The sequence below is a fragment of the Dermochelys coriacea genome, chromosome 12, assembly GCF_009764565.3.
Source record: "Dermochelys coriacea isolate rDerCor1 chromosome 12, rDerCor1.pri.v4, whole genome shotgun sequence".
Taxonomy (NCBI): domain Eukaryota; kingdom Metazoa; phylum Chordata; order Testudines; family Dermochelyidae; genus Dermochelys; species Dermochelys coriacea.
This window is the reverse complement of record NC_050079.1, coordinates 36143153-36157816: the sequence shown is the minus strand read 5'-3', so window position 1 is coordinate 36157816 and position 14664 is coordinate 36143153. Positions and strand designations below refer to the sequence as shown.

The 14664-nt window shown below is 43.4% G+C and overlaps 1 protein-coding gene across 2 annotated transcripts in view; it reads left to right on the top strand.

Annotated features, from left to right (window-relative positions):
* Window positions 1-5298: 5298 nt before the first annotated feature.
* The window catches only part of ZDHHC7 (zinc finger DHHC-type palmitoyltransferase 7), a 43637-nt gene continuing 34271 nt past the window's right edge, over window positions 5299-14664 (top strand). The window contains exon 1 of one of the 2 annotated variants that reach the window (XM_038367978.2): window positions 5299-5509. The gene's annotated coding sequence lies outside the window, so the exon portion shown is untranslated. The remainder of the gene's footprint in view (window positions 5510-14664) is intronic. The other variant, XM_038367979.2, reaches the window with a different exon arrangement.

Genomic DNA, 14664 nt, shown 5'->3' with positions numbered 1-14664 from the left:
AAAGTGATTTTATGTGTGTGTGGTGTGTGTGTGTGTGTAAAAAAATATTAGTGTTGGCTAATGAAGTGATATGGTTTAAAAAATGCAGGCTGGTACATCCTCTGTTGCAGAGATCCATTGGGCCAGGCTTGATTCCAACAGGCACTAGGAACGGAAAGCCTTGCGCACAGCTAGCACCATCTGGTGGGTTCTTGCTCCTGATAATATAGCGTGCGATAAACTGAATGGTCAACCATTCTCTGAACCCTCAAACATGCCCTTTGGGAGTGTGGGTGCGGGTTATCACATGCAAGACCCATAGTCTAAAAGGTTTCTTTAGTCCCAGTTCCCACTTTGATCCCATGGTGCCAGCCTCCATCCAGCTTGTTATATTTGCAAACAAGCAGCATCATGCTCCCCTGGTTGCTCCATTACTTCGGGAGGGCTTCCCATAAATACCCAAAACGAGCTTTCCTGCCTCACAACCCTCCTCATGAATCTCCCGTTGCAGCCTACAAAATCTGATAATGGGGGACTACTGGTCTGTTGAGCACTGTCATTCAGACCAATGTCGCATTGTTTCTTGTTCTCCCCCCATTTTGTCGGTCTGCAATCACTTCTCTCATCTATATGTAGATTGTAAGCTTGGGGCGGGACGGCTCCTCCCCCACCCCCGCATTGTACAGCACCGAGCACAGGGGGTAGCAAGTCTGTAGACTAGAACTCTAGCACTATAATACAAATAAAATGTTCTGGGACTCCTGTTGATTCAGGGTAAAGAAAAGGAGGCAGTTAGGCCTGCATAAAAAATTTAAACCCCCAAGATGTGTGTTGTTTTTAATGGAGGAAAGACTTTACTCTGACCACCCAGATTGGGTGGTGGCAAAAAAAGCTGTCAAAGTCTGATCTGAGGATAGATATAAGGGGATTAAAAGCATCTGTCCTTAAAACAGGACTCGGCCGCGCGAGGGAAGCATGGATGATCAGCATCTTCATAGGATTTCCAACTTTTTGCGACCTTTAGGATGGTGGGATAATGCCTTGAGAACTGACCCTGACCTCAAATGCCTCAAACTACCTACGGACCTACTGAATAGTATATTTTTTTGGATCTATGGACTTTCTTACCCCAAATTTACTGGAGTAGGAAGGTACACCAGAAAATACACAGGGCAGAGAGATCCTTTAACTGCCTTGAGTGTGGGGAAAACTTCACTAGCAGCTCTGACCTCATTAAACATCAGAAAACCCACACTAGAAAGACACCATATAAATGTTTTGTCTGTCAGAAAAGCTTCATGGAGAGGTCAGAACTTATTTCACATCAGAGAGCGCACAGAGCAAAGAGAACTATAAATGCTTTGTCTGTGGGAAAAGCTACAAGGGGAAGGTCTCTCTAGTGTCCCATCAAAACCCACACAGGCTAGCAGGTGGCAGGAGCTCTCAGTTTGGGGCAATGGGTCCTGAAGCAGAGAGTGACTGTCCTTCCGCGATGGAGGCCTGTGCAGGGGCAGCAAGTGGATGAAGGGTTCGGGTTTCAGTGGGGGATAGTTGGCAGCAGCAGAGAAGGAGAAAACACGGGGGAGCTGGGTGGCTACAGACTAGGGACTGCACCGCTACAGACTAGGGACTGCACCGCTACAGACTAGGGACCGAATGGCTCGGCAGCAGTTCTGCGGAAAAGGACCTAGGGGTGACAGTGGACGAGAAGCTGGATATGAGTCAGCAGTGTGCCCTTGTTGCCAAGAAGGCCAATGGCATTTTGGGATGTATAAGTAGGGGCATAGCGAGCAGCGAGGGACGTGATCGTTCCCCTCTATTCGACACTGGTGAGGCCTCATCTGGAGTACTGTGTCCAGTTTTGGGCCCCACTACAAGAAGGATGTGGATAAATTGGAAAGAGTACAGCGAAGGGCAACAAAAATGATTAGGGGTCTAGAGCACATGACTTACGAGGAGAGGCTGAGGGAGCTGGGATTGTTTAGTCTGCAGAAGAGAAGAATGAGGGGGGATTTGATAGCTGCTTTCAACTACCTGAAAGGGGGTTTCAAAGAGGATGGCTCTAGACTGTTCTCAATGGTAGCAGATGACAGAACGAGGAGTAATGGTCTCAAGTTGCAATGGGGAGGTTTAGATTGGATATTAGGAAAAACTTTTTCACTAAGAGGGTGGTGAAACACTGGAATGCGTTACCTAGGGAGGTGGTAGAATCTCCTTCCTTAGAGGTTTTTAAGGTCAGGCTTGACAAAGCCCTGGCTAGGATGATTTAACTGGGACTTGGTCCTGCTTTGAGCAGGGGTTGGACTAGATGACCTTCTGGGGTCCCTTCCAACCCTGATATTCTATGATTCTATGATTCTATGATTCTTCCTTTGTGTAAAGGTAACCTAATCCACCCCCATTTGATGATGCCACTTGTCAACTGCACTTCTGACCCCTCCTGGGCAATTCAAGTACACCCTTCTCAGATCTTGAGCCTCAAGCTGTCACCTGTCTTTTAGGATGGAATCACATGATTCTCCCACTCTGACCATTCCTTGGGCTGCAGAGCAGTCCCCTCATCAGGTCTGATTTATGTCCAGCACCTGCAGTCATCTTGTCTCCAAGAGCAATGCTCTTGGTATTCAATAACCAAGTAGTCTTCCTAAAGCAATATTTTATTTATTTTGCAACAAAAGCATTTAAGAGAAAACAGATCTTCAAAACAAAATCAGTCTCTACTCATACCTTCTTTTCCTTAAGCCTTACCATTCCCTAGACCTGGGAAAGCCCAGCTTTTTCAGACTCCCTCTCCAGAGCCTCTGGCTATATCAGGAGGTCGTCTTGGACAGTTCTTGACAATTGACAGCCCACCCCATCCTCAAGTGTTTTCATTTAGTTTTTTAACTAAAACAATGAGGAGTCCTTGTGGCACCTTAAAGACTAACAAATTTATTTGGGCATAAGCTTTCGTGGACTACAGCCCACTTCATCAGATGCATGGAATGGAAAATACAATAGCAGGTATAAATACATGGCACATGAAAGAATGGGAGTTGCCTTACCAAGTGTGGGGGTCAGTCTAACGAGACTATTCAATTAACCATAGAATACCAAGGGAGGAAAAATCACTTTTGTAGTGGTAATGAGGGTGGCCCATTTCAAACAGTTCACAAGAAGGTGTGAGTAACAGTATGGGGAAATTAGATTTTTGTAATGACCCATCCACTCCAAGTCTTTATTCAGGCCTAATTTGATGGTGTCCAGTTTGCAAATTAATTCCAGCTCAGCAGTTTCATGTGGAGTCTGTTTTTGAAGTTTTTTTGTTGAAGAATTGCCACTTTTAAGTCTGTTTATTGAGTGACCAGGGAGTGACCTACTGGTTTTTGAATGTTATAATTCCTGATGTCAGATTTGTGTCCATTTATTCTTTTGCGCAGAGACTGTCCAGTTTGGCCAATGTGCATGGCAGAGGGGCATTGCTGGCACATGATGGCATATATCACATTGGTAGATGTGCAGGTGAATGAGCCGCTGATAGTGTGGCTGTGACTTCTGGGTACCCTTTTTTAACTGTTTATAGTCTTTCATCTTAGTTCCAGCACTGGCAGAACAGCTGTGTAACTTTGGCCTGGAGCATGGAAGGATGCCATTGTCTTGTAACTGCTTTTCCCAGGGGTATTAGCTGGGAAGTCGCTTTTATATAGCTATTGTATTATTTTACTGCTTGTTTTTCCCATAACCCCCTATAAAGCTAGGCCAATATGGTGATATGGAACAACTTCCATTTCACTTCACTGACCAGGTCACATACAGTGTTTTCATAAAATTACCACATCTCCACATGGTTGGATTGTTACAGGGCATTTCCTCATCTGTCACTCCAGCAGCCTCAGAAGTGGAGTGACACGTTCTGATTTGCCTAGAAGCTTCTGAGAGAAGCTAGCCAATACACTATCCTAAAAATGCTGAAGGAAAGGAAGAAGCCTTACTGTTGGCTTGCTTTTTTTCCCCGGCACTAGCTGCTGCTGCAACTATCAGTTGCTGGTCTCTGGTTATGCAATGCTGCCTTGCCTGACAAATCAGTCTGTGCTTCCTACACCGTTCCCACTGAGAAATAGGAGTCCAGCAACAGGCAGCATCTAAGATTTGACAGCTACAAGCAAGTAACTCTAACCAGCTGGCATGTTAGTTGATGCTAACCATCAGCAACATTGAGACCCCCAGTTTATCTTTTCAACCCTGTACCAGCTTCCTGAAGTTGCATGAAACAACAGCAGTTGTGACAACCATCCTGCATAAATATCAACTGGTTTGGTTGGGTTCTATTTCCCAATCTGTATTAGCAGAGGCACTCATCTATCTCAGCATTTTGTGCTTGATTTTTAACTCCAGCAGCTGCCTTGTAAGCGTGGATGGGGGGGGGGGAGTGCAGGTGCAGAAGTGCTTGTGGCTAGAACCCACAGAATGTATTTGAGAATGGGGCCTACAGATTAAGACCTCAAACATGAATACCTGACATGAGTCCTAATTTAAACAGCCAGTCTCTCTAAAAGATCACACATACGCGTTGCATGTTAACCCTGGGCAATGTTGTTTTCACTTAAATTTATCGTTTGAGCATTTAAGGTAACAAGCTGCATCAGCTTGTCTTGCATTGCAATGTTTCATGGTAACCCTGTGATGGAAGAGGAAAACTAGCTGCTAAGGTAAGAGCCAGTAATGTGGGCAGGCTCCCTTCCTTGGGAGCTGAGGGGGGATTCCCAACATGACCTTCCACGCCCTGAGCAGGACTTGGCTGGAACTGCAATAGGCCCATGGGCATTTAGGTTGACGATGCCCTATTCCTTGTAGGGCTGAAAAGAGACGGAAGGAGGCTGACCAGAGTCGCGATTTTTATAGGGACAGTCCCGATCTTTGGGGCTTTGTCTTGTATAGGCTCCTATTGCCCCCCGCCCCGCCCCGATTTTTTCACACTTGCTGTCTGGTCACCCTAGACGGAAGGGGGGGGGTAGCTGGCCAGACTCCTACCCCGCGCGGGCTACACGGTGAGTGCGGGGGGGGGGTGCACAGGGGCAGGGCGCTGCCCGTAGCTCTGCGCGAGCTCCAGCTGCACGCGCCACCGCACCTAGACCCAGCGGCTTAGACGGGGCAGCTGGGGCGCATGCGCAATGCCTCCCGCTTGCCCGCCGGAGATTTGCAGGCCGCCTCACAGGCAGCCCGCCAGGGGGCGCACGCGCGCTTCCGAGACGCTGCGGGAACCCGGCCGCGTTACGCATGCGTCTTCCCGTGAGCTCCGCGCGGCCGAGGCGCAGGCGCAATGCGGGGAAATCTCGCTTCCGGCGCGGGGCCGCGCCGCCCTCTCTCCGCGTTTCCGGGGTTCGCTGGTCCTGTCGCTCAGCTCCGCGCTGCCGCTGCCCGCAGAGCCCGGGGCGCCCGCCGGGATGGGCTCGGCCCTGGCGCGTGCCGCCCCGCGCCAGCAGGAGCGGGGGGCCGGGCTCCGCGCTGCTCTCTGAGCCGCCGGCGGCCCGGCGCTGAGGGCCCGGCTGCGGTAAGTGCGGGGCCGGGGCGGTACCGGGGCCCCCCTCAGGGGCCCTCCCCCCCCAGAGTCCCTCCTCCCCCCGCCGTGCTCTGCCGCCCAGCCCATCCTCCTGGCCCATCTGCCCCCGTCTTATTCCGCCGCCTGCCCGCCCTGTCCCCTCCCCGCTGTGCTCTGCCCCCCAGCCCCTCCTCTTGTCCCCTTCCTGCTGTGCCGTGCCCCACCTTGCTCCGCTGCCCCAAGCCCCTTCCCCCCCCACACACACCTTCCCCTGCCTTGCTGTGCTCCCTGTGTCTCCTCCTTATCTTGCCTTCTGTTTCCGTTCTCCCACTCAGCCAACCCCCATCTCCCCCTGCTCACTTTCCTTTCCCCACTTGCTTTTGGTCTCGATTTTTGGGGGTTCCCAACTTGCCCCCACAGCACAAGTTGCTCCTCCTCTGGAGTCCTCTTCCCTGATCGCTGGCTAGGGCTCTGTTGTTGCTTCCATTGTTATGGGGGAGTCTGGGACATGCCTTGGCACTGAGCCCTCTCCCTCCCCATGGCCCGCCCAGGGCAGTGTCTGCATCTCATTCGTTCAGAGGGTCACACCAGGAGGAGCAGAGTTTTAATCATAAACATCAGACAGACCACTCTTCCTCCACCCCCAAATCAATTCCCCAAACCCCATTATTAGTGACTACAATGAACAGAGAGAGAGAGAGAGTGTGTGTGTGTGTGTGTCAGAGCTGGGATTTGCTGCTCTCTTTGGCTGGTTGAGTGTGCTGGATAAAATCAATTATAGTCTCAGTTTCTGCAGCCATTGAATAAGAAATTAGTTTCTGAATCTTTTAATCTCATGCTGGTGCTGCAGTCTAAATTTTAAAAATAAAAGGACTTGAAGTAAACAGTTCTAGCATCACAGTTAATAAAAATGGCAATTTACTTCCCCTCAGTTTACTTACCTTGTAAGTAATAATAGAGATCTGAAACTTCTCTTAAGCAATGCACTAGGGCTGAAACAGGCGAAGAAATTGTTGTAATTTCTTAGTGCACCACACATTCTGTTCCACAGTTTCTCAAATTTATCTGGGCAATCCTTATTGGTGGTCCACAGAGATCTAGCTTCTTAAATGGAGCTGCCTCTTTGTTTCTGTCTGAGAGGAACAGAATACATAAAAAGGGGAGATTAAATTAAGAGCATGCAAATAAAGGGACATAATCCAAGTGGAAGCAAGGTATCCGCAATAAAATCATAATGTGAGCTACACTATAAAGTTGAATAACCCATGGGATGCCCTGCTTATTGTACACTAGGGTAGGATACACTGTACTATGGTATCTAGACCGCAAGTCATGACTTCATCTCTCTTCTGTGGTTTGCTGGAGATATGAATGTATAAACGTATGCCCTGATCCTGCAAATGCTTAGGCATGTGCTTCAAGTACATAAGTAATCCCTGAAGTCAATGGGACTATGTGCATTCATAACAGACTTAGAAGATCTTCTGAAATATTGGCTCAGTCAGGGGATGCTGTATCTAATTTGTCAGATTTGTAGAAAAACACTGGGGCCTAGTGACTTATAACTACATAAAACTGACGTAAAATCCCTTTAGACTAGAGTTCAGAAGCTGACAACCCTTTGTATTGAAGAAGCACATGTCAAATCATCTTACAGTTCTGTCTCTCTAACTTGCTCACTTTGACTTTGATTTCAAATACTTTGTGCTGTGTGTATTAGAATCAAATAGTTTTTACCTGTGTTTTATGACAGCATTACCTGGGTTACTCCCAAGGGAAATGAATTAATAGTCTAACACAGCAATTTAGAAACTGCGGTGCTGGTGAAGCATGGGAAAGAACCAGCAGATTTTGCATGTATGGCATGCTCAAAAGACAAAATGGTTGAGGTTTTTTAATAATAAATTAATTAATAATAATACTTGTCACAGTGGTTTAGATTAATACTGAAAATGGAATAACTTGACAGGCTTGTGAAAATAGTTCAGCTTTGATCTTTGTTGACTTGTTGAGTCCTGAAAGGGAAGATCACTTCTGGGGCGTATTAATTGACAGAAAAATGTGTTGCCAGCTTAGTGTTGTAAAGTACAGTCAGTAAATATGGCAAACCACATTCAAATGATGGTAAGGATTTAGCTTAAATTGATAAACTTGGAAATGATAGAGCAGATATATTAAAGCTTGTAATTTAGGATCTTGACACATCAACTTATTAGTAGCAAGTGGGAAATTTTTCCTGGCCATTGCTGCAGAACTTAACTTTTTTAAAAAAGGCAATAGCTTTCTAGCCCTCAGGAATGGAACAGAGGGAGTCGGGTCTGCCTGAATCTGAAAAAACAGAGATCTGAACTATCTAAGGCCCAAATTCTACCACCAGTGCACAGCCCGGAGATGTAGTCTGTGCTGTGTTCTTCCGGGGTAAACTCCTCTATCCACCTGCTCTGTCCTTTCTAATGTAACCCAACCACTTGAAAGTCTACCGTTTATTGGTTAGTGGATCTATGCAGAGACAAATCTGCTACCCCTTCCGCCAAATCCCTGTTGTGATTGAGGTCCTATTGGAGGATGTTTTTTGCATGGGTTTTCCAGCTCCAGCTGTGGAAGAGTGGACTGAAATTTTGCTAGAAATGTGAATTGCCTATTTGTTTCAGTGGGTTATCAATTCTGGGCCTCAGAGTAGCAGCCGTGTTAGTCTGTATTCGCAGAAAGAAAAGGAGTACTTGTGTCACCTTAGAGACTAACAAATGTATTTGAGCATAAGCTTTCGTGAGCTACAGTTCACCAATGAAGTGAACTGTAGCTCACGAAAGCTTATGCTCAAATAAATTTGTTAGTCTCTAAGGTGACACAAGTACTCCTTTTTCTTTTTGCGAATTCTGGGCCTGTTTCTCAACTGCTTTACACCTTGGCTAGTACTTTTACCTGTGTAAAGAGCTGCCAAACAGAAAGGTAACATATTACACCCACTTTGCACTCATTTTACACAGGTGTAAAATTGCTATAAAAGGTGCAAGTTAGTAGAGAATTGAGCCCTTTGTCTTAAACCTAGACTGCTATAAGTGTGGAACTTTAGGCGTTTCAGCCATCCCAAATCCTGTGTTGACTTTGACTTTCTGAATATAAAATATTTTCATTAGGAATATATTATGTCCTTTTCTCTATTGTACTGATAACTTTACAACACAGCCACATTTTACACTTTCTTATGTGGCGGTGGAAACATCTTGAAGGTTTTTTTTTGTTTTTGTTTTTTTTTTAAAGTTAAAGGCCTCATCCTGTGATGTCCTGAGCGCCCTTAACTTTCATTGACTTCAGTAGGAATTGAAGGGTTTTGTGCCTTTCTGTGCTGAGCTGATAACAGTTTAACAATCACTTGTTTAGTAGTTTATGTATATGAAGACACATTCCCTGCTTCAAATAAGTTAGTCTAATAAGACAAGGCAAATGCAGTAGGTCAGGAAAACAGCTTAGTGAAGAGAATATTTATAAGGAGGAAGGAGAGAGTGCCTGAAGTGGTTTAAGGTGGAGAGAGGAGAGGAATACTAGACCAGACGTAGGGGACAGCATGAAAGAATGTATGGAGCAGGGAGGTGGGAAAGGAGACTGGGTAAGCCAAAGAGATCGAGGCCCAGATCCACAAAGGTATTTAGGCTCCTGACTTCTAACAAAATCAGTGGAAGTTAGGAACCTAAATACTTTTGTGGATCTGGGCCTAAGAGAGCATTGGGAGGAAAAGTGGAGTATGGAGACAGGCAGAGAGAGAAATGAAAGTTAGATTTTTATAGGACTCTGTGGTGTGGGGGGAGGATAAAGAGGTGACATGGGGGAATGGATGATGTGGTCAGAGCACAGGGAAATGAAAGATGTCTATCGATGGCATTTGGACAGACTGGAAAAAGTTGAGAGGCCAGAAAGGAAGAGGTTACAGCAATCAGTGTTTCAGGGAATGGTTAGGCTGGATGATATTCAGGAGAAGAAAGTTGACAGGTACTTGGACAGGGCTTTGGATATGGAATGAGAGGAGATGTTCATAGATTTAAAATCACATCTTAAACTTACCATGGCATTTGAAGACCTATGAAAAACTCAACTTGGGACTCCATGTTTCACCTATATGTGTAGCAATAGAAGCACACAATGAATTTTCTTCTTGTTGGGTAAGAGTTTAAAAAAGTCAATTTCTCTTCCTATCTGGAGCAGGGAGGCTATCAGGCATTCCTGATTCTTAAGCTATCCCTGCATACTCTATGCCACCTTTGCACTTCCTCTGTTTTGTCCAGGCCAGTGCCTTTCTGAATCTTTGGTATATGTGAAAGCAAACTGGGGGCTATCCTAACTTCCACCTGTCATTACTTCTGAATTGCTTTTACTATTTGTTTTGAGGCTGGATTTTGTGGAATCTGTGGCAGTGTACTTAGAAATTCCACATCGCTGCCTGCCAGAGCCAGTTTAGTACAGTTCAGGGTGCAGTGGAAGATGTATCTTAGGCCTGGTCTACACTGGGGGGGGGGGGGAATCGATCTAAGATGCACAACTTCAGTATGAGAATAGCATAGCTGAAGTCGACACATCTTAGATCGACTTAGAATCACTTACTTCACGTCCTCGCAGCACGGGATTGACGGCCGCTGCTCCCTGGTCGACTCCGCTTCCGCCTCCTGCCGTGGTGGAGTTCCAGAGTCAACAGCAGAGCAATTAGGGATCAATTTTTCGCGTCTACGCTAGACATGATAAATCAATCCCCGATAGATCGTTCACTATCCACCAATCTGGCGGGTAGTGTAGACGTGGCCTTAGGGTTGTCTACATGATGCCTTAGTGCGCACCAGGAGGCATGCAAATTCTAATGCACACCAGTATATCATGCATGTCAGCAGGATCCACACAGCCCAATTAGTGCAATAAAAGTTCCCTGGTGTATATTAATGTAGTACTGTTTTGAAATGAGACTACATTAACATACAATAGGGAATTTTTAATGCATGCAAGCAGAGTCCATATGGGGCAGTTAGTGTGTGACATGCTAGTGTGCATTAGAATTTACATTTCTGCTTGGGCAGACTAACGCACCACGTAGACAATTCCTCTGTCAAGGTTTAACAGACTTCACTGAACCATTTCAGGGACAAGATGTGTAGAGATTTACATAAACTTAAAGCTAACTTTGTATTGTAAAGTTACCAGTTTGTTGCTAATAGGTGATATTTATAAATACCTAAGAAATGCTATGTGATAATTCTAGCTTCATTTTGCTTGATTGTCTGTTCAGAATTCTTGATGGCATGTCTTAGTGGCATTTGTAAAGGGTTACCAACACAGAGGCATGTGCAGTCATGTGATGAAGTGGTCTTGGTACAGTGAAATAGCCATTTTTAAAAAGCAATGTTTAACTATGTTGCTTTTTTGGAAGGTTGGGGGTGAGGGAACGTTTCCTTTTTAAAGATAAAAAGGGAAACTTCCAGTATTTCTTTACTCAAATACATGTACCTGCTGTAGAATGAAATAATATGAAGTGGTGATAAGCAGAGACGGGCATAATAAGGGACTTTAGAATAGTTCTCTAAATTGTACTATGTAAATATACACTCTTACCAAAATTCACCTCTTGCTTTCAGAGATGTTTCAGAGTAGCAGCCGTGTTCACTTCACGTCGGATGAAGTGAGCTATAGCTCACAAAAGCTTATGCTCAAATAAATTTCTCAGATATGATCATTTTATATAAGGGTCACATGGGGAGAGAGAATCCTTTTTGAAATTCAGTTGCAGAAAACCAAGTTATTCTGTTACTGCTTAGGCTGTTACTGTGTGACCTTGAATATTGGCTATGTGGAGTAAATACTCAATAATAGGTGGGTCAGGTGCTGAACAGTAGGTAGAGCCAGCCAGAGCTGACTCTCTTTTTAACAAGCATCTTTTCTGGATCTACAGAGCGTATAATGAAAAGTGACTTATTCTTCTACTAAAGTAGACACTGATTCTGTCTTAGTAACTTAACCTCTCTGCAAAGGGAGATTTTATATGATGCCTTAGCTTTGTCTGACAGCTTGAGGATCAGGATCACTGTGTACCATTGGTGAAGGTGAGTTTTATCAATGTCAGACAGATGCTATCTGCTGTCCATACCTCCCATGGAATTGTATGCAGTGTCATGTTCCTTCAGGTGTGAATTATTGAAGCATTTTAAACTTTGACCTTTCAAAGGCAATCTGTTGCTTTCAGTTAGCTAGAAGTCTGTTGCACCAATCCTTTGCTTTGTAGGTAACTTTGTCTTAAGACTCAGTGGCTTAAGTAAATCACATTTAAGTTTTACAAATTGATCTGTCAGGGTGTTAATGTTGTGTTAATATACGGCATGTCTTGGCCTCCCTTCAGAGATCTATTGGTGGAGTTGTTAGCACCAACTATTAAGTAGAAATGTTGAAATAGGTTTTTCATTTGCAGCGCACAACCACACCATGAATTTTATTTAAAATAAAAACTGTTCACTGTGTAACTTAAAAGGAAACCTAAAACGGAAATAAACTTTGATTGCTGACTGTATTTTAATCTTATTTGTATATTGAGTTTTTTTTTCATGTTATTGTAAGATCCCAGTGAGCGGACTTTCCAGAACGATGTTATTTCTTATAAAAAAGAGTCTTCCCTGCTATAGTTGGTCATAAATCATGCTTTTTTACTTTTAGTGAATAACACACACACACACAGGTTGAGACATACTAGTTATCCCCCTTTGTTTTCCAAAAACCCCTTTCTACTCTTATTGGAAGAAAGTTCTTGAGGACTACCTTGATGCAGTATCTGATATTAAATAAAAAGAAAAGGAGTACTTGTGGCACCTTAGAGACTAACACATTTATTTGAGCATAAGCTTTCGTGATGAAGTGAGCTGTAGCTCACGAAAGCTTATGCTCAAATAAATGTGTTAGGCTCTAAGGTGCCACAAGTACTCCTTTTCTTTTTGCGAATCCAGACTAACACGGCTGCTTACTCTGAAACCTGATATTCAATAGTGCTGCAGTCTTGCAGAAGCAGGATGTGAGGGAGTAAAGGAGTTTGCAGCAACTATTTGTATGTAAGGAAATTGGAGACCTGGCTCAGTGCTGTTGAAAAATTTTAAGGTTTTAAATAGTTGGAATAGTCATTTGTGTAATAACACATTTTTGTGATTATTAATTTTAAATGTTATTACGTTGTTTAAAGTAGCTGTTTATTTTGTAATCCCTGCCTAAGCAGCCTGGAGTCATTTGACTTAATGTCATTGTTTATTCCGGTAATATGTCTGCAATTTGGATTTACAGCATTTCACTAAACAATGGAATACAAATTATATGATAGATGGTATATTCCAAGGGAAAATCTCAGATGTGCTAAAATGGGTAACCAAACTGGAATCCGGTTTTCGATTAATCATTTGTGCAAATGGTTATCATTCATGAACATACGTACATCTGTTTTCCGACACGAGAGGATTTTGAGAAAAAATGTTTGGACCTAAGCTTAATTTTAGTTTAAGGCAGAATATTTAATTTCTTGAACTGTGTACTCAAAGTGTGAAGAGCACTGGCTGACTGAAAATCACATGTTGTGACAAACACACTGGGGTAAACAAATCTGTAGTCCTGGGCAAAGCTGCGGACAACCCTGTTAGCACTTTATATCTTCTATGTGCTTTCCAAACACTAATTCTCCCACTGGAAGAGGACTATACCAGGGGAGCAAGGGACCAAATATAGTGAGCCAGCAGAACAGATAGGCCAGGGAGATGGGGGTTTTTTGTTTTTTTCCAGAAAGGACAAAATGCATTACAGTTACAAATACACAACTCTTGTCTTCTTCCACATAAGCACAGTTGATGTTGCGCAATTGTGATGGAGAAGTTAGGGAACATGGTTCTTATGGTTCTCTCTCAAGTTTGAGGACTACTGCTTGTTGGATTCATTCAAGGAACTAAGTTTTAATAATGTAAATGTAGACATGATATTTTGACTTTTTAAAAGTTTCACCCCCAAAGATTTGGGATGTGGCATCTTTGCACCAATCTCTATCTTTTTAGATTTATGAAAAATGGAAGTTTAGATTGGAGACTATTGATAATGTGGGTAACCTTAGATGATCATGTGATTCACTTAACCAGCATTCTCTTTATCAACCTCTTACGTTTACATGTTATTCTGCAGTAAGCTGATGGTCACAGTAATAACTAGTTTGCTGTGTTGTAACAGTGTTGGTCTCAGGATATGAGTGACACAAGGTAATTGAGGTAATATCTTTCCCCAGACCTGAAGAAGAGTTCTGTATAGCTCAAAAGCTGTACCTCCCACCAACATAAGTTGGTCCAGTAAGAGAGATTACCTCACCTGTCGTCTCTTTTGCACTAATTAATAGTTAGTAAATATAAATTAAGAGAATTAATATAACAAATATAAAAAAAAAGTATATAGGCAAAACAAAAAATCTAGTAATCCCATACAGTTAAACTTCTGCTTAGCTTTCAGACTATCAGAGGAATACTCAAACTTGTGAAAAAAGGGGGAGAACTTGAAAACTGTCGCTTCCTGTTTCTCCTGGAAATCTAGTGGCTTGTGTTTTCATTTTAATAATACAAGAAAATATTGATGAAAATATGAGAAATTCTATGTAATGTGTTAATAAGGAATGGCTGTTTTGGAACAGGGGCTAGTTTTACTGGAATTCTTTCACTGCAAATAGGTGGTGGCTTAACATTTGATAAAGCTGGTGAATAGGTAGAATATTTGTTACTACCAAAACTTATGGAAGCTGAAACTTCCAAATTAAATGGTATAACTGCTGTGTCAGGAAGCTTAAAGTGGGTGCTGTGGACTAAACTGTTCAGAAATAAACTTAATTGCTTTTCTAAACTTCTCAGATTTCTCTTGTCTGAACCCATACTATAAGGGCAAAGCAAAAATTAATTTAAGAATTCTTGTTACTATTAGTCTTTTTTTAAAAAAAAAAAAAAAAAAGACAAATTAACAACCTTTCATGGTAAGCTAAAGGTGTTTAACTACAAGCCATATGTATGATAATTGATACTTGCACCCAACAGAACTGAGTTAAGGATGCTATAGATATTTTTACTCAGGTCGCCTCGCTGTTTTTATTCTACAGATTAACTATAAAAAGTAATATGCTAAGGCAGTGTGTC